The sequence below is a fragment of the Gorilla gorilla genome, chromosome 21 (genome assembly GCF_029281585.2).
Source record: "Gorilla gorilla gorilla isolate KB3781 chromosome 21, NHGRI_mGorGor1-v2.1_pri, whole genome shotgun sequence".
Taxonomy (NCBI): Eukaryota; Metazoa; Chordata; class Mammalia; order Primates; family Hominidae; genus Gorilla; species Gorilla gorilla.
In genome coordinates, this window is record NC_073245.2 from 75,219,391 (window position 1) to 75,243,548 (window position 24,158).

Here is a 24,158-nt window from a genome sequence, read left to right on the forward strand (position 1 = left end):
TATGGTAGAGCAATTATTAAACCACATCAGTTAAAATGGTTTATTCGTTCTCATTGGAAATTTTACATTTAGAAAAAGTTTTCTGCTTGTGCAAGCCAAAATATTTGCAAGAGATGTGACTGTCATCTCAGAAGAGGGTCAAGCTCTCGTTTTCACACAACACGTGGAGTTTCTACTAAAGATGTAGCCTGAGGGGCTCGCACTAGCCTTTGCCCAGAAGGGCACAAAGTTGCAGTCGCCTCTGCCTCTGGGGGCCTATGAAGCTCCAACCCAGCCGAAAAGGGCTGCTGCATCCATGCTGGTAGCTTTCTACGGGAAGAGCTCTAGTTTATAAAACTGGGTTCTCATTAAAGAGAGAACAGGCTATTTGCACATGACCTATGCAAAACCTCTCAAATATTTAGATCATCTCTAGATTACATCATAGAAACAGTTGCTGTACCACACTGTTTTATAACATTTTTATTATTTTTTATTGTCAGATCATTATTTATTGTTTGTCCCCCAAATATTTTCATTCTGCAGCTGGTTGAATCCACAGATGCAGAATCTGCTGCTATAGAGACTGCTGATACAAATGGCTGAATGTATTTCAAATGAATACGAATACTACACTCTACTATCAGTTTCTTTACAAATGCCACTTTATAAATAGCAAATACAGACTTATTAAGTTAAAATTTTGTTGCTACTAACAGTGTTGATACCTTACCTGCTCCAACACTGAAAGCTTGGACACTTTTCCCTGAAATCCTAAATACAACCAAAAACCCTGGCAGACGAAACCTCTGGGTCCAAGCAGACAGCCAGGCTCACAACACCACTGTTGTCAGCCACTGTTCACGAGTAACAGGCTTCGTATTTTCAACAACTCAGATTATCTAGAGGCTGTTCCCGTGGAGTAAGATCCTAAAAGAAAATAAGAAAATATTTTACATATCTTAAGTAAACTACGTATCGACAACAATTAAAAGGGAGTACCGAACTTCTCAAGTAACCTATTATTTGAGTGATACTGTGTGACCCACAAAGACAGCTTGGGGGTTGAAAACCAGCACGCAAGCAGTGTCCTTAAGGACCTCTACCCAGGACAGCGGATGCTACCAACCCCCAAGAGAAAGGGGCCAGGGCAGCGCAGGAAGGAGTGGAGTCCCAGGCTTGCCCCAGGGAGGCAGGCAGAGGCCCAGCCAGACCAGGGCCAGAGAGGAGTCGCCAAGCATCAGCTTCTTTTCCATTTGGAGCCTATGTCCGAGATGGACCCCACTCAATAAAATCCACCACAAAACAGAGGAACAAGAACAAAAAGTGAAAAGGCTGAACATCGAAATTATATAAGAATGTAATAACTGAAAATTCTTAATATTGTATCTGAATTATTTTAATTAAAAACAAGAAAAATTTTAGAATACTAATGTTTGTGACTTACTAAAATCAACACGATACAGTTCACCACGTGTGTTTAAGAAACACTTCTCTTATATCCTCTCTCAACCAGTCACATCACAACACTCAAAGGTTCCAGGTGCCGAGTTTCTAGCTAGGTCCTTGCCCCAAAGCCCACACTTCCAAACTGAGCCCCAGCTCTCACCTCTTCCTCAGCCTCAAGACCAACTGCCTTTCCTCTGTGGTCTCCCTGGCAACCTCAGAACAAAGGGACAAACATTCCAACTCCCCTCCTTTTAAAGGGACAGTGACAACTGGGCGTAGTGTTTCGCATCTGTGATCCCAGCTGCTTGGGAGGACTGCTTGAGCCCAGGAGTTCAACACCAGCCCAGGCAACGTGTCACCATGTAGACACCCTGTCTCTACAAAAAATAAAAATAAGACAGGCATTCCCTATGATAAGCTAAACGGCATCATCATAGTCACCATCTCTTCAATGTGGTAAAACTATCATCCTCAAAACAATTACTTCAAGAATTCAGAAATGACTGCTCAGAAAACACTGGAAATAAACTTTTATATTTTGCAACACTGAGCATTTAATTTATTTTACTTTACTTTTTAAAGAGTTGGCATCTTGCTTTGTTGCCCAGGCTGGAGTGCAGTGGCCCAATCATGGCTCACTACAGTCTCAAACTCCAGGGCTCAAGTGATCCTCCTGGCTTAGCCTCATGAGCAACTGGGACTACAGATGCGTGCCACTATGCCCAGCTAATTTTTGAAAAAAATTCTTTTAGAGACAGGGTTTTGCTATGTTATCCAGGCTGGTCTTGAACTGCTGGCCTCAAGCAATCCTCCTGCCTCAGCCTCCAGAGTTTTGGGGAGTACATGAACGAGTCACCGTGCCCAGCCAACACTGAACATTTATAAAAGCAAAGAAATTAAGAAGTTCTCGGGAACGAAAACTGATTTTTAAAAATTCAATTTATGTTAATCTGCGAAATAAACACGCTACTAGATTTGAGTTCTGAGTAATCAGAAAAATGTAGTTATTTCTGTTAAGTAGAATTCAATGAAGGATATACCTTCGGAAAAGATCAGATCACTTTATATTTACAAAACTGATTTCATAATGTCTTCAACAGAGAAAATTTACTATAACATTTCAGTCAGCTTGTAAAATAAAAACATATGTATATCAAGGCACAAGCAAAAAAACCTGTTCTAACACAACTTTTTGTGTGTATAATTAGTGTGTAATTCTACACACTACACAGCCCACCACAGGGGGAATGTGCTCATAAAACTGCAACCATATTGTATCAGTAACAACTTTTCCCCAGAAAGAAAAATGTGGGTATCCTTGAAACTGGGAAGTGAACAAACTACAGGTTAAAACAGAATGTACCAAATTTAATATTTCTACATTTCTAAGCACATTTTTTTCCCCAGCTGAAAACTGCTTCATTTTCTATTGACTAGAAGCAGCTGATGAGCGGCGATTCAAGCAGAGGACACACAGACTTCCAGATGCTTGAATGGCGGCTCTCAAACCTTTTGTCTCAAGACACTTTTACTCTTACAAGTTGAGAACACCAAAGAGCTTTTGTTTATGTGGAATGTATTGCTATTTTCAAAATTCTAAGTATGTATTAAAAATAAACCTATTAATACATTAATAGTATCTTTAAATGAAAGTTATTTCCAAAACAAACAAAAATGAACAGGAAGAGTGGCCCTGTTGTATATTTTTGCAAATTTCTGGCATAACCGAAGACAGCTCCATGTTCATGTCTACTTCTGCCCTCAATCTGTTCCCATAGAGTGTTTCAGCTAAAACATGTCATCAAAATCTTGCCTCACACAGATAGGTCTTTAGAATGGAGTACTGTAACCATCTTCACATAACTGGATGTTCACTGATACTACACCAACTCTTGCCAAGTAGCAGTTTCATAAAAGTTAGCTGAAACAGAATTTGCAGCCTTTGTCAAGGAACTTCTCCCTTTCTTTCATGAAAACTGACTGCTGTGTTCACTCTGAACACGTCCTTGCACTCTGGACACGTCCTTGCACTCTGGACCCATGTGCATGCTGTTCACCTGGATGACACGGGTTCAAGTTACAGACAGAGATTCTCAATGTCCACACATCTCATCGGATAGCATAAAACAAACATTTTTTTTCCTGTTGCCCAGGATGGAGTGCAGTGGTGCAATCAAGGATCACTGCAGCCTCAGCACCTCCCCCACACACACCACTGCCAGGCTCAAAGCGGTCTTCCCACCTCACCCTCCCCAGTAGCTGGGACTAGAGGTGCATGCCACCATGCCCAGGTAATTTTTGCATTTTTTTGGTAGAGACAGGGTCTTACTATGTTGCCCAAGCTGGTCTCAAACTCCTGGGATCAAGTGATCTACCCACCTCCGCCTTCCAAAGTGCTGGGATTACAAGTGTGAGTCACCTCACCTGGCCGATAATGTCGGGTCCAACCTCCAAGAAGACTTTAATTACTAGAAAGCCATCAGGTTTACAATGGCAGATACAAGTTTTCTAAAATTCCAATTTTCACCCCAAAGCTCAAATTTTATCCTTAGCAACAAATACTGTTCGTTTTTTCTTTGAGACATCACTCGTTTTGGACAAAACGCCTGCCACATGCTGCGTCTGAAAACTGTCCTCTGTCTGTTGTTCTGTCAGGGACAGACAGCGTTTCCGAGACCACTCAGCTCCCAGCTCAATCCCCTAGGGCTGTGCGTGGACAGTGCCCACGTGCGGATGCAGCAGAAGCTTTATATGTAACTTGACATTTAATCACAGCGAAAGTAAAAAAGATGAATGTTTGCGGGTTCCGAATGACAAAATTAATATTTACTGCATCATCAGGGACATTATTTGGGAAAATTGGCATATTCTAAACATTCGGTGCCCATGCACAGTGCTGAAGAGGGCTCCAATCTGCCCTGTGCCCCGATGCAAATGTCAAACTCAACAGAAAAGGCCTGTACTATTAGACTATTATCATGCAGAAGTCATCTTTACCTCTTAGCCCCAGAAAGGGCTTCAAGGACTTCCCCCTCAGGAGCCCATGAAACACAAAGAACTGTGACAACATGCCATTTCTACCAGTTGAGGAGTACACTGGATATGTGCAAAGCAGTAACACATACCTATGCTTCAGACATCAGAAGAGACTTTAAACATTTCCTTCCACAAGTGTTCTGTAACTATCTGTTAATCTTCCCTCAGATTCCCCAACTCACCAAAACAGTAAGCAGCCAAAAGTGAAATTTCTTAAAAACCAAATAAAAATATCCTCCCAAAAGGTCAGCTCTGTAACTTTAAAAAGCCTGACTACAACTATTACAATGCATGGGTTTGCAACCACTGCAAATCTGTATGCTCAACTTTTACTACTCTAAAATCTGCTTGAAGTCATTAACTCAAGCGTGCCCACTTCCAGGCTGTGGTGCAGCTGCATGATCAGGGCTCACTGCAGCCTCTACCTCACAGGTTCAAACGATCCTTCTGCCTCAACCTGAGTAGCTGGAACACCACAGGTGTGAGCCACAGTGCCCAGCTCCCACCTAAAGATTTTCAGTTCCAAAAACTTGAGACTAGTTTCTGAGTAATTAATCTCCAAGACACTTTAAAATATGACATACAACCATAATTAAGTTTCTATTTTCATAACATCACACCTCCAGGAAAAGAGCTCTGACTTCTAAGCAAAAAGATAAAACAAAACTGCATAGTTTACCTCACCTAGTGGCAAACATTGTTTCTTCAAACCTCACATTCCCCTGAAACAATATTCAAAACAATTTTAACCCGCCAGTCAGAAATTATAATGCTACAATAAAACCTCACTATTCTAAACTTCATTATTTTCGCTAATTCTGACAGGGTAGGCCAAAGTTTACATTTATTTATGTTTTGCCTATTAAGGGTCTCCTGGCTCATCAATCTGTTTATTATGCAGATGAGGAGCAACTGAGAAGACACTAGGTAAAAGATCTTTAAACTACCACAAATGAAGGAAAGATTACCCAATGAAAGACTCTTGATAGCTCAGTTTTCATTAATGGGACAGTCACTAGGAGAATATGCCTAGAAACTTCAGATGACATCCCCAAATGCGACGTGTTCTCCAGCCACCAGCAGCAGCCGTTCATGTACCATGATGGCCCACTCAAAGCTCCACCAGCTTGCGGCAGGAAACACTGTGCTGCACTCACCTAACAGGAAAGAGATTTGGGCCCACAAGGAACTGAAGAAGCCCAACTTTCACTTACTTTAGTATCTATGCAGAATCTGACTCAATTGCATAGATTACATTTAAATCCTTCAGATGGCAAATTCAAAGTTTTGCTGCTTACCAAGTAATACTGTCATTACAAAAATTATTCTGGGCCGGGTGTGGTGGCTCATGCCTGTACTTCAGGAGGCTGAGGCAGGTGGATCACCTGAGGTCAGGAGTTTGAGACCAGCCTGGCCAACATGGTGAAATCCCCATCTCTACTAAAAACACAAAAATTAGCAGGGCTTGGTGGCAGGTGCCTGTAATCCCAGCTACTTGGGAGGCTGAGGCAGGAGAATCACTTAAACCCGGGAAGCGGAGGTTGCAGTGAGCTGAGATCGTGCCACTGTACTCCAGTCTGGGCGACAAGAGCAAAACTCCCAATCAAAAAAAAAAAAAAAAGCAGCAAGGGTGCCACAACACAGTATGTTTCTCACAAGGAAAATGTAGAGAAAAATCCAGAAACAACCTATTGTTGTTTTACATTTCTTGGGTATTGGTGTTTTTATAGATACGCGGAGACAAAAAGCAAAACTTGTTACTGAAAAACCTGCTGAGGACTAATGCTTTGGCCAGCCCCCGGCTACGGCCGGGCCGCCAAGCTCCCCATGTGAGCTTACAACAATCCTGCCATTTCCCTCTATCTACTTCCTAGCGCAAAACACAGGCTGGTGACCTTGGTGGGCAACTCAGGTGGGAAATTTCAACTCTCCAAATGAATGCCAGGAACCAGAAACAGTCACATAAAATCATTTATCGAGGTGAAGGAGAAGTGAGGTTTATTGTTCTCTATTTAATGGCTGGACATACAGTCTCCTAAACTACTACCTTTGATGGACTCCTCTTGTCTCAGTAAAAAAGAAAATATGGTTTCAAACACTTAAGATACGGTCCCAATTCTATATACCAGGATTCCTGTTGCTCTTAATAAAAGATTACCACTTGGGCCCTGGTGAGGACCACAATGCACAGGTTCTTATCCCCATGAAGAAATCCACCTCATGCCGCAAGTGTGGCAGTGTGAGCTCCCCGGGTACCACGTGAGGTGGGGTGCGCTGCAGGAGGTCATCCCAGCAGGGTACTGTGGGGGCTGCTTCCCCTCAAGGGCATCTGTTTATTACGGGTTTAAATCACTGTTCCTTTATGTTCTCCTCGGTCCACACCCTTAGAGACCTGCATAATTCCATGGCCCCAAGCACAGCCTACTCTTGCCTCCCCCCAACCCCCGATTTTCACTGCTGCAAAGGATTCAGCAAGGGGCTGTGTAGCGCACTTTGAGGGAGAGGTGTGTACTGGAACAGCTTTACCGGTGACAGCGAATCAGACTGATTCCACACTTGCCCCAAGGGGCAAGCACATGCTTGAGCCACTAAAAATTGTTCAAAGACACAGCTTATCTTCCTAAAAGTAATCAATTTCCCCAAGTGTTTAGAGCCAACTATTCTACAACTCTTAGAGAAGTGGTTCTCAAAGGGTGGTCCAGGGGTCCTTTTGGGAGGCCCCCAGATCAAAGCAGTCTGCACAACACCAACATTCCATGCTGTTTCCACAGCCACTCGGAGTATATGCTAGAGCATTTCAGAAGCTGAACGGAGACACTAAGTTTGAATTCGGAAGGAGATGTGCGAATCCAGAAGCTGTCAGTTAAGCCAAAGAGATTTGTGAAAACAAAACCATCTTTCTCACTGTTTTCGTCATTGAAAACAGGTTCCACTAAATGGTTTACTTATGTTAATATATAATGGTTTGCAATTTTACTTTATTTATTTGAGATGGAGTCTCCCTCTCACCTAGGCTGGAGTAGAGTGGCGCGATCTCAGCTCACTGCAACCTCCGCCTCCTAGGTTCAAGGGATTCTCCTGCCTCAGCCTCCCGAGTAGCTGGGATTACAGGCGTGTGCCACCATGCCCAGTTATTTTTTGTGTGTCTTTAGTAGAGAAAGGGTTTCACCATGTTGGCCATGCTGGTCTTGAACTCCTGACCTCAGGTGATCCGCCCACCTTGGCCTCCCAAAGTGCTAGGATTACAGGCATGAGCCACCGTGCCCGACTGGTTTCCAATTTTAAATAGAAGGCACTTCAGCATTTAAATGACTCATTTTTAAATGTCAAACATGGTGACTATCAATAGATATAACAAAAGCTCTTTGGGGTCTTCCCTGCTTTTGAGGAGTGTAAAGCAGTCCTGGGTCCAGCCAGTCTGGGAACCGCTGACACAGCAGCGCCTTCCACTGCTGGAGCCTGAAAGGCTGCTCCCCGAGGCCATTCCGGTTCAGTCGAGATCCTAGTGGCAGTGACAGGTACTGCTTTAGCATTCCCTTTTTCCAGACACCCTGTCTACTCTCACTCAGTTTCATGTGATTCCTGACCAGGCAGGGATTGCCAGGTGAGATGACGGCCACCTAAGTCCAGGCGGAGAGAATGCGCTTTCTTCTTTAAACCCTTCTCTCACAAGAATCTGCTTCTCAAATTGAGCTGCAGCCAATTTTTTCTTTTTTTTTTTTTGAGACAGGGTCTCTGTCGCCCAGGCTGGAGGGCAATGGAGCGACTGATCACGGCTCACTGCAGCCTCAATCTCCCTGGGCTCAGGTTATCCTTCTACCTCAGCCTCCCGAGTAACTGGGACTACAAGCATGCACTACAATGCCCAGCTATTGTGTGTGTGTGTGTGTGTGTGTGTGTATCCACAATATATATACACTATATGTATCCACTATATATATATCCACAATATACGCACACACTATATATAGATCCACAATATATATACACACTATATGTCCACAATATATATACACTATATATGTCCACAATATATATACACTATATATATCCACAATATATACACACACAATATATATCCACACAATATATATATATCCACACAATATATATACACACTATATACACTATATATATATATACACTATATATACACACACACACACACATATATATATATATATATACAATGCCCGGCTCTTTTATACGTATGTGTGTGTGTATATATATGTACATATATATACACACACACATATACACACACACATATATACACACACACATATATATACACACACACACACACACAGTCTACCTGGCCTGTGTCTCCAGGGTCTTGGGAGCATCTCTGGGGCCCACTCCCCTCGGTGCAGGTTCAGCATTCCCAGTCCTGACAGCTGCAGCCAGCAGTGCCCACCCCCACCCAGACATTTATAACCAGGACAAGCCCTCAGTTAAGCAGATGGGGGGCTCACTCAAGGGGGAACCTGTCTATGAATGCAGGGTTCAATCCCAGCTGCAAACGATAGTGGGGGGGGGGGGGGAGGGTACAGTGTACCAGGCAGTGTATCTGTCTACGAACGCCGGGGCCACACGGTATCAGGCAGTGCATCTAAGGCCTGCACTTTCCTGTCTGTGAAATGGGGACAGTAACCACCTCACAGCTTCCTACAAGGTCTTCTGAAGCGACATCCTGTGCCAAATCATCTGTGGCAAGTGTGCAACAGACGGTAGGTGCCACCTACGAAAGTGACACAGCCTGTGCTGGCGAGGGCTTGGAGAGAAAGGCCCTCTTAGGTGAGTCTATTTGTCCGACATATTTGCCAACAGCCCTTTATGGGCTTGGCACAGGGAAGAGAGCAGGTGACATACTGTTCTCATGGAGGGCAGGGAGTGCTTCACGATGACCCAGGAGAAATAAGTAGGAAGTACACACTAACTTATGAGTGTTTTTTTCCTCACAAAGGTGACAAACTGAACACAAACTAACAGACTAGTTTGAAAAATCAAGAAACATCTATATAGTGAAATTCTTTTTGTTGGGGGTGGGGGGTGGACAGAGTCTTGCTCTGTCACCCAGGCTGGAGAGCAGTAGCAGAACCACGGCTCACTACAGCCTGGAACTCCTGGCTTCAAGGGGTCCTCTGGCCTCTGGCCTCAGCCTCCCAAAGTGCTGGGACTACAGGAGCGCATCAGCATGCTTGGCCTAATTCTTTTTTTTTTTTTTTTTTTTTTTTTTTTTTGAGACAGAGTCTCACTGTCGCCCAGGCTGGAGTGCAGTGGTGTGGTCTCGGCTCACTGCAACCTCGACCTCCCAGGTTCAAGCGATTCTCCCACCTCGGCCTCCCAAGTAGCTGGGATTACAGGCACGTACCACCACACCCGGCTAATTTTTGTATTTTTAGTTAGAGATGGGGTTTCACCATATTGGCCAGGCTGGTCTCGAACTCCTGACAAGTGATCCACCCATCCTGGCCTCCCGAAGTGCTGGGATTCCAGGCACGACCCACCATGCCCGGCCGGGAATTCTTTAAGGGTGATGCACCATCACATGCACAGCCGTGAGAAAAACTCCCTGGCACCTGAGTGAGAGCCGCAGACAAGCCGGCCAGGGCAGCGGCCACAGCCTCCAACGCATCCCGTTCACTAGTGCAAAACAGCTGTAACGTGGAGCTTTTCTGGACAGCACCCTTTCTAGTGCCTTTACTTTCTATTTTTACATAATGTTTAAGTTTCCTGTATGTGTATTACTTTTGTAACCAAACACATTAAGGTATCTTCATTTTGGAAAAAAAGTTGATTTACCTTATTATAAAGGTATAATAAGTACCACTTAAATGTCTATATCAGCATATGCAAAGCAAAACCACGGCATCAAAATTTGATACCCAACGAGAGAAATGCCTCCTTTACAACTTACACACGATTACCACCACCTATTAAGTTTTATGGTCATGGTTACAGAATTCTTATTAAAATATGTACAATTACCTATTCAACTTCATATAACAACTTACCCTCAAAATTACTACTCAAAAAATAAAATGAGGCCTGGACAACACAGACTGTCTCACAGATGACTGTGTACACGTACATGAAATGAGTAAACTGGACTTTGTTCTTTGACCTCCTCTTTCCCAATTAGTAGTTTCCATTAACTGTTAATTATAGAACTTTTGTAATGCAATTAACACACATCATTTGATAGTAGTCATAAAAAGGCTGATCTTAGTATCCACTGTAAGGGACCCCATCATTTAAATAAGAAATGTAAGTGAGAGACTCTGTTTAGAGAGAATTTTCTAGTGGTCTTCTGAGCCTGCCAGAGAGAGATGAGACCTCTCAGGCAAGGGCACAGTGCAGGGACCCACAGATAGTAGGGAGTCACCTGTTAAACACATTCAATCTTAGCTCTTCAAGAGCCAAATAAGCCACTTGGTATCATGGGACAGGCATATAAAAAGGAAAAACGTGTCTTGTTTACAGAGATTCCAAACAATGAAGACGTGGCACAGCTTAAAAATAAACACTGAAGAGAAGCACCCTACTGGGCTCCACAGAACTGACCTTAAGGGAATTATGACCCTAAGGCTGTAGAAAAACTCACAGTATCAACAGCAGAACCTGCCAACTTCACCACGAGCAAAACGGGAGCCAATGCCCATTCCAATCATTTCCTCCTTACATGAAGAAACCCCAGCACCCTCCAAGGCCCAACTGATGATCCACACGTCCTGGACAAGCCTTTGTGAGGCTCACACATGCACATGCAACATGGGCTGAGCTGTCTGGTAACCATGGGTACAGCTGGGCAGTCAATCACAAATTATCTTATTTGTGCCCTGTCTTCTCACCACAGCACAATGAGCTCTGCTTGACATAGTCTGAATTCAATCAACAACTAATAAGGGACAGCCTCTGGTGGAAAGCCTGAAAAAATTCAAGATACGCGCTTTTCCAAAAGAGGTATCTTATGAAACTTGCTGAAACAAGTCTACAAGAGCAGACATCTCCTCCCCATGTACACAGCAAGTAGGAAAACAAGTGTGCATTAAGCAGGGAGTTTCACAACAGGGCTGTGTCTGTCTTCCTGGGTGACACTTCTGAGATGTCTATGCCGTATTTAAAATAGGAAAATAGTGAAATAGTCACAGACACACATACACACACAGCAACCCAAAGGGCCACTAAAGAGCCCTAGGCTCCAGGGTAAACGAGTTGGCAACACCTGATTTAAAGGAAGGAGCTGGGATAATCTTTCAAGTTCCTCAATGAACTTGTCTCCAGGACTGGGACAGGGGCCACCTTGGTCACTGCTGTATCCCTCGTGCTAACAGTAAGCAATGAATGCTCATTTAAAAAAAGACTGTATTTGCTCCTTAAAAGGCACTGCTAAGGACCTTTCTCAGAACTGTACTTCAACCAAGTCATATGTGGCCCTAGGGAAACCATGGAACACGGGGTATATAGCAAGGTTATGTGAATACACCGAAAAGACGTTCCCATCTGCCTTTCCCTCCTCTAAGTCCCTGAGTGCACTAGGCTCAAATCTCATTCCATCAGCAGGCAGATGACACGGATATCGATGGCCCAGGCACAAGTTAAAGAGTATTTTCAATAACTGGTAACGCAGTAAGCTACTGCTACCTGTGGCCCAAACTCTAAACTTATATATTAAAGTCCTTTATTTAGAGCAGAAAAGCCGGCCTTGACCTCCACTGTCTCAGAACCCCGAGAAGGAGCCCCGGACGCCGCAGCGGAGGCAGCACGAGCACCCCTCCCGCCGAGCGCAAGAGCGGGCCCTTTCGGCTTCCGGGGTCACTGGAAGGCAAAATGTGTCACAAATACGGCCAGTACACACCAACGCAACAAACTATTCCCCAAAAAAAACTGAAAACCAGCGCGGGGGAGGTAAGGACACACTCTTCAGGAAAGCGAATCCGCGCTCTTCGCGCTTCCTGCAGCGCCAGCCGCCCTGCAGTGCCGGAATCCCCCGAAGGCACGCCAGAAGCTAAGCCGGCCACCCCGACCGCACCCAAGGCCCGGGAGGAAGCGCCGAGGTCCCCGAGAATGCCTAGGGAAACCAGCTGCACTTACAAGCCAGCTACGCAGCCCCCCGAGCCCCGGGCCGCACTCGCCCAGGCCAGCCCTGCGCTCTTCCCCGCGAGCGGCCGCCCCGACTCCCACCCTCGGAACCGTTCCAGCCGCGACCACCGAGTGCTCGCCAGTCGCCTCGACCTCACGCAGCCCACCAGGGCCGGCGTCTGAGGCCCGCGCCCCAAGCCGGGGCGGCTCTGACCGGCCCCGCCCGCCCGCTCGTTCCCTTCCGCGGCCGCCATCTTCTCGGCGGGAGCGGCCTGTGCGGGATCCGCGGCTCTCGCCAGCCGGGCTCCGATGCCGGCCCCGCCCCGCTCCCGAGGGCGGCCCAAGCGGCGGCCGGCTCTTCTACCCGGCGCCCGGGACGCCACTTACCGCAGGCCGCAGGCCTCTAGGGTCTCGCAGCCATTTCCCCGAACGCCGCGGAGTGGGCGGACGGCCACCGAGATGGCGCGGGGCTAGAGCGGCGCCCCCGCGCGGCGGGCGGAGGACGAGACCGGCCACCGAGACGCTGCGGGGCTAGAGCGGAGCCCGGGCTGCGAAGCCCAGCCCCGGACTGCGCGCATGCGCCCGTCTTTCATACCTGCACTCCGGACGCGCCCTTCGGGTCTGCACTGACAATGACTTGCTTGCATCCTTTGTGGACACCTTATTTCCCCGACCCCAAGAGTGAAAGCTGGGGCAGTGCCCTTGCGGGGATCCCTCGGAACAGCCCGGGCAGGGCGCAGGCGGAACGTGGATGCTAGCCCCGAGGGACTGCACTCCGCCAGGATTTCGCTCTTAAGACCGATAAACCCTTCAAGTCGGTGGGGATAGAAAGCTCCTGGGCTAAATTTGTAAGAGGTGTGGGGGGGCGGGGACAGGGGATAAAAGAAGAAAAGGCCCAGGTTTTCTCTTCCAGATTGTGTTTCTCAAACCGCGGGCCCCTGACGGCCTCGGCTGGGAATGGCAGCGAGGGGCGAGGTCCAGGTGTGGGCGGGGTTTCTCTCCAACTTGAAGACCCTACCCTGCTGCCTCCCCACCCCAAGCTCGGCTCCAGAAACCAGGAGCGTGGGGGTGGGGGGAGAGAAAGGAGCACAGCGAGGAAGGGAGGCGGGCACGCTAGACCTCTAGGCCCCAGGGACCTTGGCGGTGTGGTCCCAAAGCTCTGCCTCCTCCCACCATGTCAATCCTACACTCAGAACTACTGACCAGTAGCTAGAACTCAAAGAACGCATGGACATGTTTGCCCACAGGGGTTGGAGGGAAAGATTAGACACTATCAAGAGAGGGGAAAGTGAGGTATGGTAGATGTCAACCTTCCATGTGGATTTTCTTCAGTTCGCTCAATAGTAACTAGAGTGACACTCCATCACCTGTCTGTACCCAGATACTGCAGGAAAGAGACTGGGAGGGGGCACCATGGGCACTGGCCACTTGCTCCGAGGGCAGGGACCTGGGGGGGGGGCGGTGGAGGTGGCCCCACTACTTGTTTCCGCTTCTGTGAACAGTGATGCGCTACCTGGAAGCATGGACCATCTAGCCTTTGGCGTTGGCCCTGGCCAAGAGTAAAAGGGGCCCAGAGTGCCGTAAAGCTGCCCCTAATACAGAGGCTTCTGCGATGCTTCCATGGACGAACCAGGGGCTTTGAGGCAGGTGTGCTTTTTAATAATACCGCTGAAGATTACAGGGTCTGCCAGTTTCTGAGGCAGACTTAGTTTTCTTCAAAGGAATACAACGCAGCTTGTTTTTGCTGGTGTGGCCCATTAGGACCACATTAATAGAATCTGGCAGGGATGGGCTTGACAGTCTTCCATCTTGAGTGTGTCCTCAGGTTGCAAAGAGGGCTTTTTGCTCTCAGACATGGGGTAGTGGGAAACTTAGAAGACAGACGGGGTTGAGACCACCTTTAACAAGCAGTGAGATCTTGGGCAAGCTCTCTGTTAAAGGAGGGCTCACATGCTGAGGCCCAGGTGAAGACCACATGAGGCCTCCCTACAAGAGGCTCTCTCTAAATCCAACTGGTATGGGGGAACCTCAGCCCAGTCTCTTTAGCTGAGGATCTTTAAACCAGCCACAATTTGTTTCTCCAAGATGGTGAGATTTTTAAGAGATTTTAACTCTTGGGTACAGTTTCACGCTGGGCACTCAGGAGAGACAGATGGAAAGGCACTAAGGGAATAGAAAGAGTGGACAAGGCGGCTCAGGGACAAGAGAACCAAGAGGAAGAAAAAGGCAGGAAAACATGAGGAAAGGGAACCCTCACTCAGCTCACCGCAGTGCTCAGCGATACGCAGAATGCCTTCCTTCCTGCAAGTCCAGAGGATACTGGAACCTGCCTCTCGTTCTCATCTCCCCCGCCCCCCAGCAGAAGCTGGCTCGGCTGTGGAGGGCCTGGCCAGACTATCCACTCTGGCCTTCCCCACCTACAAGGTGACGAAGTCAGCTCTATTCCAGCTTACCTGCCGTCACTACTCCTGGGAGCTGCCCTCCCTGGTGAGAAAGGCATTTGGAGAATCTACAGTCTGGGTATTTGAATTTGAACTCCACTAGCAAAAGAATACTTTTTCCTAACCGAATTTATTTTAAAAGTAAAACCCAAAGGAGGAAACAAAGTCTTCAGTTGTTTCAATAAATTGTTCCTTAAATATCCCCAATTCACAAACAAAACCCCACAAGTAGCACCGATTTACAACAGGATGTGGCCCAGAAAGCAGGAAGGGGGCCAAGAGCGCTCCAGCAGGAAGCTTAATAGGTGGTTCACGGAGAAAAACACGATGGGTGCATCACAAATAGGTGTAAACAGTACACTTTTGTAATGTGTACACACCAGTTTCTGCAACCCCCATGCCACGCAAAGTTTTACGGAAAGTCTTTGAAAGTACAATCCGGAAAACTCAGCAATTCTTTAAAAAAAAAAAATGGCTTTCCGCTGCTATAAGCCTCCCTCCTAAGACTCAGGGTCCGCAGCAGAATACCCTGACCCAAAATAAAAATACTATGACAAAAATACTCCAGGAGGCAGCCGGCTTTACTTCGTTTAAAGCCGGATTTCGCTTAGTCCCGTGAAAGCGAAGGAGCACCAGCGCTTCCTGATTCCGCACAGTTCTCTCGGCAGAGACGGCCCGTCCTCTCCAAGAACCGGAAGCCGGACAGCGTCAGGACGTTTTATTCTTCTCACCTGGGATTCAGAGAGGCAGCGGCCAAGGACAGGCCCCCGCCGAGGCCACCGGGCAGCGTCCAGGTCTCGGCCTTTGGGAGGGGAGCAGCGGGGGAGGGGCACGGGGAGGGGCGAGGGCGGGGCGCGCCTGGGCCTCGGCGCTGGGCTCCTCCTCTGCCCGCTCCGGGGGACACCCACAGGATTCTTGCAGACCTCTGCCGAGGCAGGATGGAGGCCTGCAGGGATGCACCGCGGGCCCGCGACCGGGCGGCCGGAACATAGTTCTGGCCGGAGATCGGCCCGGTCGTGAGTCGTGTCTGTGCCAGGCCCCCCACGCTGTGCTCCAGGGCCTCAGTGCCCGGCGCGCCGGGGGCTGTATCGCCAGCCACTTGGGGCAGGAAAAAGGAATCACAAAATACAACCCTCTCCTTTACCCAGGAGGAGAACGTGGATTCCCAGAAAAAAAAAAAAGTATATATATATGCCTACTGTTTTCTTATTGCTAACAAAAACTTCAGCCACTGCGTGCTGGTTTTTTTTTTTTTTTTTTTGAGAAACTGATGAATTTTCTTTACTTTTACATTGTATAAGGCCAGCTAACTTTAACAGTTAATTTTAGATAAATCAACTCACCAATGCTAAAAGGTGTCACAATCAAATCGTCCACTACTTCCCCTCAAAGCAAACAGTAAAGCACTGCCTTTGGCTCCTTTAAAGAATACTAACCAGATCTGCCGGGCGCGGTGGTTCAAGCCTGTTCCCAGCACTTAGGTAGGCCGAGGTGGGCGGATCGCCTGAGGTCCTGAGGTTAGGAGTTCAAGACCAGCCTGACCAACATGGTGAAACCCCATCTCTACTAAAAATACAAAAATTAGCCGGGCGTGGTGGCAGGTGCCTGTAATCCCAGCTACTCAGGAGGCTAAGGCAGGAGAATCGCTTGAACCCGCTGCACTCCAGCCTGGGTGACAGCGAGACTCTGTCTCAAAGAAAGAAACAAACAAACAAAAAACACAGATCTTTGTCTACCAGAGGGCAAATGCTATGTTTGTGCATCACTGAGTAACAGCACTGCCAGAAAAGGCAACTTCACAGAATTCACCCACACAATGAATTCCGCTGAATGCTGTTTTGAGACAACCAACACAGAGGGAGAGCATGGACGACAGTGGGTAAGATAAGGGGAACCGGCAAAATGGAAAAGGGCCAGGAAACAAAATAATTCAAGGAAAAACAGAAACAGAAGTTAAACTTTGTGTTCCAACCCCAAAGACCTCTAGAAAGCTGTGGGATGTGATGGAGCTACAGGTTCTATGCGGCATAGGAGAATCATACCAATTTTCTGTCTTTTAGACAAAAGAATAAATGTGAAACAGGAAAAAGGGAGGGAAATGAGATGGGAGGAGGGCATCACCCCCCTTAATGCTGTACCAAATTACTATACAAACTGAATTTTTGTAATTAGAATTATGGACAGTGTCTTATCATTTGTATGTTACCAGAAACCTGTGCTGTGACTTTTAACTAGAAAAACAACAAGGGATGGATCTTTCTTTGGTCACATTAGCCTCTGTAAGTTACTCAAGACAGCTGCAATGAACTGACAACAATATCCACAAACAAGGCAAAAGGAACTTCTCATGGCAGGGAACTGAATCTGGATGTTATTCTCAGTTCTGTCATTTTCCAGATACCTTTAGAAAGAATGAGCTGCAGTTTGTGTTGTTGTTTTCCTTGAGACAAGGTCTCACCCTGTTGCCAGGCTGGAGTGCAGTAGTGTGATCTTGGCTGTCTGCAACCTCTGCCTCCCAGGCTCAAGCAACCCTCCTGCCTCACCCTCCCGAGTAGCTGGGACTACAGGTGCATGCCACCACACCTGGCTAATTTTTGTATTTTTTGTAGAGATGGGGTTTCACTATGTTGCCCAGGCTGGTCTCGAACTCCAGGGATCCACTCGCCTCTGCCTCCCAAAGTGCTGGGATTCCGAAGGCATGAGCCACAGTGCCTGGCCTGAGCTGCAGTATTTCTATATCTTCTAAGGAGTGAACACATTAATACAGAACCATGCTTATCACTCCTTCCTCTGAGAATGTTTCATGTTTCTCAGGTGTCTAAGTTTTCTCTTTGAGGTCAGTGAAAAGTAAATAAAAACAACTTTGGAATAAATCAATATTTTAGTTAAGTATAGGGCAAAAAACTATTTCTTTTCTGACTGGTTTTATCTCAACCATCTTTAAAGGAACACAGCAAACAAGAAAGCCAAAAAAACGCTTGGACAGATTCTGACAGAATAAGAGTAAAGTGGTTGTACCCAAATAGGACATTTACCCTTACAGGCTCTTCACACCACGGAATAGAGACCCGCGAAAAAGGGGAAACGAACCCATAGACGACTGAATTCCTGCACCTGCTGGCGAGCACCAGGAGGAAGGTGCAGGGATGTCCATAAGGTCAAAGACAGCCATGAGTTCACACTGCATTCCAGACGCAATGGGCCCCGGCCCCATTCTTGGGCCTTCTACCTAACCTCAATGCCTTGGGAGTATGGGACCTTTGGGGGAAGGATAGGGCTACAATTGTGCAGGCTACAATAAAAGATTTTTTTCTTAAATGAAAACACTTTAAGAAGTGAAAGAGACTCCAGTAACCTTCCAGAATTTGTCCGGATACGAATAACTATATAAATTAATTCCTGCTCTTGCTTAGTTCACAAAAACAAAATGGTAAAACTGAGAAAGAGTGTGTTTGGAGGAAATACCAACAACAACAACAACAAAGACTGAGGTATTAGCAGTTTCCAGAAGACACCCAAATGGGAACTGGAGGTTTTTTCCCTTCAGGGAGGTCTTGCTTTGTTGACCTGGCTGGTCTCAAACTCCTGGCCTCAAGGGATTCCCCTGTCTCAGCCTCCCCAAAGTGCTGGGATTGCAGGTGTGAGCCACCCTGCCTCTTTCATTCCAATAGGAAAGTATTTAAAGAGTAAATGTAGGGCCAGGCACGGTGGCTCACGCCTGTAATCCTGACACTTTGGGAGGCCCAGGAGAGAGGATCACTTGAGCCCAGGAGTTGAAGGCCAGCCTGGGAAACATAGGAACTCTTATTTCTACTTCTACCTGCCCATCAGACACGTGATCACAACAGCTGCATGCATACAAATAACTTAAGACACAGAGAGAACTATCCACATGTATGTGTGTATATTTACATATATTTTTTGTTAATTTTTATAAAAAAGAAAAGTCAGATCCCAAACCAATAACTGTCTATCAAATCCTGACCAGCCAGGTTCAAACTACATAATCAAACTCAAATGAAATAGTATATAAACAATGCTTTGACCATGTACATTGCTACTCAAAACACTCTTTGGCCTTTCCCACTGGTCTGCAATGGCAGGACTGTATCACCTTCCCTCCTACCACATTTGTTTCAGGTAACAGTATGCTAGATACGGTTTGTCTCAACCTCAGCAGGAGTTAAAGGTCTTAAAAAAATAAAAATAAAAATCAAGAAAAGATTATTCTTGCTCTCACCCAAACAAACTTACAAAATATTCAGTGCTTTCTAATTTAGTAGTATAATCTAGAAAGGGAAATAAAATCAGGCAAAAAGAGGGAGGGGGAAGGTCACCTATATCAAACAATCACCAGTGAAGATTCTTTACAGGGACTGGGTTCACCAGACACATGGTGTCAGAGTATGTGCAGCAGGCCAGGCGCCATGGCTCATGCCTGTATTCCCAGCACTTTGGGAGGCCCAGGCAGGTGCATCACCTGAGGTCTGGAGTTCGAGACCAGCCTGACCAACATGAAGAAACCCCATCTCTACTAACAATACAAAATTAGCCGGGCGTGGTGGCACATGTCTGTAATCCCAGTTACTCAGGAGGCTGAGGCAGGAGAATCCCTTAAACCGGTAGGCGGAGGTTGCAGTGAGCCAAGATCGTGCCATTGCACTCCAGCCTGGGCAACAAGAGTGAAATTCTGTCTCAAACAAAAAAAACAAAACAAAACAACAACAAAAAAAGAATATGTGCAGCAGACTAAATAGTAAAATTCTTCCTTACCTCTTTCCAACATCTCTAATTGTTTAAAATACTGTGAAAAGTGAAGTCCATGAAAATTGAGGTCTGAGTGTTTCCTACCTACTTCTACTAACCATTCTAAGCATCAACAACTGATGGGTTTATCAATTATCCTGAAAAATAAGGTGGTTTGATTTGCCCAATCTCTTTGAAAGCCTGAAGTCTCCAGTATGTAGGGGTTTGATTTTATGCTTTTGGGTTTTGAGAGTAAAACAAAACATCCATGGGAATAATGTGGTTTTGAAACATGGCTGATATCCTGGTTTTTTAAACATTCTATGATTTGAGTAAAGGAAGCACTCTATGCAGTGGTTCACACCTGTAATCCCAGCACTCTGGGAGGCTGAGGCAAGAGGACTGCTTGCACCCAGAAGTTTGAGAACAGCCTGGGCAACATAGTGAGACCTCTCCTCTACAAAAAATAAACAAAATTAGCTGGGTGTGGTGGCTTCCGCCTGTAGTCCCAGCTACTCAAGAGGCTAACATGGGAGGATTAGCTGGGAGGTATAGGTTGCAGTGAGCCATTATCACGCCATTGCACTCCAGCCTGGGCAAACTGCTTTCCCCTTTTTAAAAACTCATTAATGTTCTTTTAAGATTAATATACCTTTAGCACTCCTCTTTCTGTTCATCTCTTTCAATATGAAACAACTCAAGTTCAAAGCCACCACCTCAGCTTGCAAGACACTGGAAACTCTCAACACCTGGTTGCCCCTCAGCTGACTGTAAGGGCCAAGCCTTTGGTTTCTCTCGTCCACATGCCCACCTCTGTCATAGGAAAGCTCAGGCAGCTGATGAATCCAGCAGGCTGAAGTCCTTGTCACTGTCCCAGATGTCAACCCGTGTGGCCCTGCACCCTCTCCTGTCCTGGGACCCACCTACCTCTTTCCTGCTCTCCTGCACTCTTGGTGACCCTCCATGCTGGTGTCTTCAGGGCTCTGGCCCAGGCTCTTCTCCTCTCCCTCCACCCATACCTTCTCCACGGAGACTTCATGCGCACCTGGCTGTAGTTGCCTTTATCTCTGCCTGGATCTGGGCACCATCATTCACCTGCTCCCCTGGCATCTCCACGTGAATGCCTCAAATGCACTTCAAAACCTACCTAACACATGCAAAATGAGCTTAGGACTTCTGACCTCCCTACTACATACATCCAGGCTCTTCTCTGGCGTTCCCTATCCAGAGGATGGTCCCACCACCCTATAAATTCATAGGCCAGAAGCTGAGAAATTATCCTTGACCCCCCTCCCTGCTCCTCAGTCTCACCTGCTGCTGCAGCGTTTCGTGGCATCTAGCTCACTGCTCACTTCTCAGTACATAAGTGCATGGCCCTAATGGCTTCTGAAAACCTTCAACATACTACGCTGTCTTCACCTCACCCCTGCTCACCACACTCCAATGTTTCCCATTCCCATCGCATCCCTCAACTTCTTGCTCTCTCACCAAAAACCATCAAATGGGGAGTTTTGGCACCTTCACCCTGGACTTCCCTGCCGCCTGGAAACTGCTAACATAGCTTCTCGAAACCCGACACCCTGTGGCTTCAGGGAGCGCCTTTGAAGCCCCTGCTTCTTGTCAGACCCCCCGGCCACTTTCTTGCTACCCTTCATAGGCAGCTTCTTCCTTAGTGAATACAGCTTGCAGCTCTGCATTCTGGACTTGATCCACTCCTTGTCTCCATGGGCTTCCTCTGAATACTGTACCCATCAACTCTCAACTCTAGCCCTGCTCTTCCCCTTGAGCTTTAGATGTGTCCCACAGGCACCTCCAATTGAATGAGGCCCACGGTGAACTCACCACCTTTCCCTTGTTGTTGCACCTCCTTCTTCTTCATGATCATTCTCAGTTGGTGCCACCACCTCATCAGCTGGGCTACTCACCCGCATCACTCTGGTCTTCCTTCTTAGCTCCCACAAATTGTCAGTCACCAAGGACTGCTCATTTCCATCCTGACTGAAGGTCTCTTTCCATTTTTGCTAGTATTGCTTCCAGTTAAGATCCTCATAATCATTCACTCATTTATTCCTTCATCACTCAACAAATAAATATTTATGGAGCTCCTATTACGATTTAGCCATAATCAACTCACATGAAGCTTACCATTTTATGGTGAATCATGACATCCCATCAGACAGCAACCACACGGACCGTGTGCTAAGAGCTACGAAGAGCTAAGTTAGGATTCTGTGCAAGCATAAAGGAAAGGCACTCAATCCAGCTTTGTTAGGGAAGACTTCCCCGAGAAAGCCACGTCTCTACTGAGGAGGTGAGCAGGAGTTAGCCTAGGTAAGGCTGTTAGCTAGGGCCCAGACTAAGAGCATAGCGATAACAAAGCTTGCTGACATGAGAAAACCTCCAATCAGCTGGGATGGCTGGAGCAGAGAGTAAGATCAGGAGTGCAGACTTATAGCTGCGCTAACTTTACACAGGCAATTGGGGAGTCCCCAAGGGATGTTAGAAGGATAGAGTCAATGAGTGATGGCTTTTGGAGAGATCACCCTGTCTGCTATGTGAGAGGTAGTGACAGGACTTCTGGAACTCAACAGGAGTTACGGAGACATCCTAACAATCCAAAAAGCAAAGATGATGGCTTCCATGTTATGGTGGAAGAGGCTGGGAAACAACACAACGGGAGCCAGTTTCTAGAGAGGATTAAGGAGGGGGCTCGAGCAGGACTTGGTAACCGGTTGGCTGTTGGGAGGAGGGGCATTAACCTGTGACCCACAGGCAGGCACTGAGACAGCCTCTTTGGACTGGAATGCTAAGGAATGTCACCTTAAGGCGCTAGCACTCAAGCTTTCTGCTCGTGCATCCCCTTGCACACTTTTTCCTTGACGTTCAGGCTGGGCATGGTGGCTGACGCCTGTAAACCCAGCACTCCCAGAGGCCGAGGCGGGAGGATGGCTTGAGCCCAGGAGATCGAGACCAGCCTGGGCAAGAAGGCAAGACCCCGTCTCTAAAAAACTTTAAAAAATAAAAATAGGCCGGATGCGGTGGCTCATGACTGTAATCCGAGCACCTTGGGAGGCCGAGGGGTGATCATTTGAGGTCAGGAGTTCGAGACCAGCCTAGCCAACATGGTGAAACCCCACCCGTGCTAAAAATACAAAATAATTAGCCGGGCGTGGTGGCGGGTGCCTGTAGTCCCAGCTACTCGGGAGGCTGAGGCAGGAGAATCACTTGAACCCAGGAGGCGGAGGTTGCAGTGAGCCGAGATGGCGCCACTGCGCTCCAGCCTGGGCGAGAGAGTGAGACTTCGTCTCAAAATAAATAACTAAATAAAGACCAATAACTGTTTCCCATAGGGTTATGTAGTTGCAAATGAAAAAATTACTGGCATGTACTGCCTCTGCGTATGAAGCATAATTTTGTCAAGACCTTATACCTGTAGATTTAGCTCTTTCGATTAACGGAAAATGTCCAAAATCAGTCTCCTCCAACCTATTTGCCGAACTGGACTTACTGTCGCTGAGTAGACCGACCGACATAGCTTACACGTTATTCAGCTCGCTTGTAAGCAAACACACGAAACCACCTCACCCCTGACTTCAGAAAGAAGCCGTCCCGTGAATTCCTCACAGATGAAATCAGGGGCTGCCCCTCAAGGACTCTATTTCTTCCTTCGGCTCTATCAAATATTTTAAGTTACTTCCCAGCAACGGAAACATGGGACCCTGCAATGACAGACTTCGCATTCCTCCTGAGCGGACAGGCAATAAGCAAGTAAACGCGCAAATACCCAAGTGCGGCCTCAACCCGCGCTCCTGCCCGGCGGTCTCCAGTCACCGAGTAACCCCGGCCCTGCCCCGCGCCGCCGCCGGGACTCCGCCCCGCAAGCAAGTGGGGTCTCCTTTGTCCCGCGCGCCCTGGCCGCGTCCCGCCCTTCGGCGTAGCCCCTGGGAGGCGCCCTGAGGGCAGGGCCCTTCTGATTCCCCACCTGGCCTCGAGTGAGGACGCGCTCAACAACATCTCGAGTAAAGCGGCGGAACTCGCTTCAACGAGCAGACAGCACAGCTCTCGCCCAGCCCGGACTCGGGTCAGCCCTCTCTCCCTGGACCTCAGGGACACTAGCCCTGGCAGGCCGCCGGTCGGGAGGGGACTCCTTCCCCGTCTGAGGGGCGGCCGCGGACACCCGGAGCCTTTCCCCCGCCCCACCCCGTCCGGCCTCACGCAAACGACAGGAAAAAAGCTGGGACCTTCGCCTCCGACTCAGTGTAGACGTCGCCATCCCGGTTCCAGGTTTCCGCGCTCCAACGCCTCCGCAGCAGCCATCTTGCCAGAGGGCCGACGCCTTTTGACTCTGGCGCCAACCCGTAGTGCGTGGTCGCCGCGAGGGGAGTTCTGCGCAAGTACGGAAGCTGAGGTTCCGCGCTTCCG

At 47.6% G+C, this 24,158-nt stretch overlaps 1 protein-coding gene across 7 annotated transcripts in view; it reads right to left on the reverse strand.

Annotated features, from left to right (window-relative positions):
- The window catches only part of DIDO1 (death inducer-obliterator 1), a 59,821-nt gene extending 35,700 nt beyond the window's left edge, over window positions 1–24,121 (reverse strand). For 2 of the 7 annotated variants that reach the window (XM_004062503.5, XM_063702435.1), the window contains exons 1-2: window positions 23,978–24,121; window positions 713–909 (exon numbers count right to left, since the gene is read on the reverse strand). The gene's annotated coding sequence lies outside the window, so the exon portion shown is untranslated. Of the gene's footprint in view, window positions 1–712; window positions 910–1,426; window positions 6,067–11,071; window positions 12,386–12,936; window positions 13,037–13,144; window positions 23,469–23,977 lie in introns of those variants that run through there. The other 5 variants (XM_019016923.4, XM_055372615.2, XM_019016926.4 and 2 more) reach the window with 4 other exon arrangements.
- Window positions 24,122–24,158: the final 37 nt, after the last annotated feature.